This window comes from Lepisma saccharinum, unplaced genomic scaffold (genome assembly GCF_977018435.1).
Source record: "Lepisma saccharinum unplaced genomic scaffold, izLepSacc3.1 HAP1_SCAFFOLD_416, whole genome shotgun sequence".
Lineage (NCBI taxonomy): Eukaryota > Metazoa > Arthropoda > Insecta > Zygentoma > Lepismatidae > Lepisma > Lepisma saccharinum.
Window position 1 is genome coordinate 52,471 of NW_028143117.1, and position 2,385 is coordinate 54,855.

Here is a 2,385-nt window from a genome sequence, read left to right on the forward strand (position 1 = left end):
TCCTTTCGCCAAACTACATTGTACATGCAGTACAAGAAGACCTGTGTCAGGTGGTGCGGACGGAATAGATAGTCAAAATGCTACAAAAGCAACGTTTGACCCATCTTTCAGTGCTGACGGAGTATCTTTGCGAAACTTTTCTTTGGTTTGTTCAAAAGATTTACTGGTAATTCATTACTGCAAAGATTAGGTACTGTAACTGTGTTTGCTTTATCAATATTATTTCCGTACTCAACCCACGATTTTCAAAGTGCTTTGAAGCAGTCGAACGGTTATTGCCTAACATATACGGCCAACCCTATGTAGTTGTGGTAATTTCTTCGGCCTGTAATCAAGGAGATCCGGGTTCGATACCCGAGGGAGACACACAGTGGTTCGGATACAACTTTAAACTGTAGGTCCAGTCTTGATTAGCCCATCTTAGCATAAAGTAAACTAAGAAATCAAGTTAGCGTGATAACAGATTTATTTACCGGTGGGAGCTCGAACATTTCTGGCTCTTGAAGCCAGTTGGGAAGCTACGTGAATTAGTGGGATCCGATCGAGAAAACCAGATAACAGCGGCAATGCGATTCGATGTTCTGATCACGTGTCAACCAATCAACAGGCGTTTGTTATTCAAGGGCAGTTTCGCCACGGAGTTTATTCATCGTGACTGTTATATAGATGATTAATTGATAAGATGAGCGGGAAAATATTGAAGAATCAGTCTGTTATCCTAACTACTACGTCAGCTTGTATTGTGTTTCACGCTAAACAGAGCCGAATTCTGTCACTTGGTTATGATATGCCAGCTGGAAAGTTATGGAACAGCTGCCTATCTACTCGTACAAGGGGTTTTAGAGCAACTTTCCTTTTAAGAAAACGTAAAATTTAGGAAAAAATTGCATGATCCAGGAGTGGTAAGAAATAACTCATAATCTCCTTATGCTCACATCCCTTTACTACATTTATAGGCACGCCACTGAAAGGGTGGGAATATTACCCACAAACAGGAGCGGGGTGTAAGGGATGACTTTCCTTCAAGTGCCTAAATGACAACGTCTCTTTTAGGTACGACACGAAGGATTCAAGGAAGGGGGCGGGGGGTTGGTACTAGGATACCTAGGGCCGCACAAAAATGAGAAGCTGAAGGAGCAGAAGTGAAGAAGACCATGGACTATTAAAATTTCTTAACGTTGTTATAATAGCAGAATAGAACATGTCAAATCCTTTTTCTTGCTAATTTCATGAACGAAGGAGTATCTAGCGCTTAAATAAGTTCTTACATCATGACCATATTTTCAAAGGTCACGTGATACAAACAATATGTACAATTTTATTGCTCGAATATAAACAATTGTTCCTCGAAATAAGAATGTAAACATTTTGAATGCCAACAATTAAAAGTCAAGTGGAGAGATATTGAAGGCTGAAATCAACATCCTTGTTTCTTGGTTCGCGTCCAGTGTGGCTATTGTTTTCCTTTAGTGCGTTTGCGGTATTTGTGTTATATGGCGAAATATATATTGAAAGTGGCAGTTTTAAAGGACAACGAAGTTTAATGAATATTTTTAATCAGATGTATCGATATTTTAAACTATACAAGTGCTATTAGTACAGAGTGTGCATTTTGCAGACAAACGGGGCTTTGGCGTCTAGACTCACACTCAGTCTGTGTGTCGCTAACCGCCCATGCGTGTTCGTCATTGCCTGGCTTCAATTTCACCCTAATCTTCGCGTGATCAAAAGAGACAGAAGCGAGATGTAAACTAATCAAATCAATAAGTAGATAACAGCAGCAAATGTTGTGTCTTCATGCAAATGTCGCATATAATGTGAAGGCTAGGATGAATGATGAAACAGGCTGTTGGAACAAACACAACTTCATGTCCAGGTTTTTTAACCGGGATGCGAACCTAGGACGCCGTGTGTTTTGTGGCACGCTACGCTAACAATTCAGCCACAGAGCCGGCTTGCGGGTGTGATTTCCGAGACGTAAACGATATAACTGGGAAGATGAAAAGAGACTGTTGCATTGGCGTCTTCAAGTCTGCACGGAGCGTTCACCAAATCAGTTGCAAAACCTTAACTTGATTTTGCTGTTTCATGGGTGATATTATTTATTCCCATATTTTCGGTCATTGTGTTTCTGTATAATCAAGGGGTCTCGGGTTCGATACCCGGTGGAGGCACTAGTGGTTCGGATCCCAATTTTAACTGTAGGTCCAGTCCCGATTAACCTGACTGTGAATAAAGTGGACTTAAAACACCAAGTCAATTAATTGTGTTTTTGTAGTCCAACTTTGAGATATGCATGCGAAAAGAAATGTTAATTCCACGATGGTGGATTAAGGGTGTATGCTTTGTTAACTGACTAGCAATTACAATTATGGAAAATTAAAT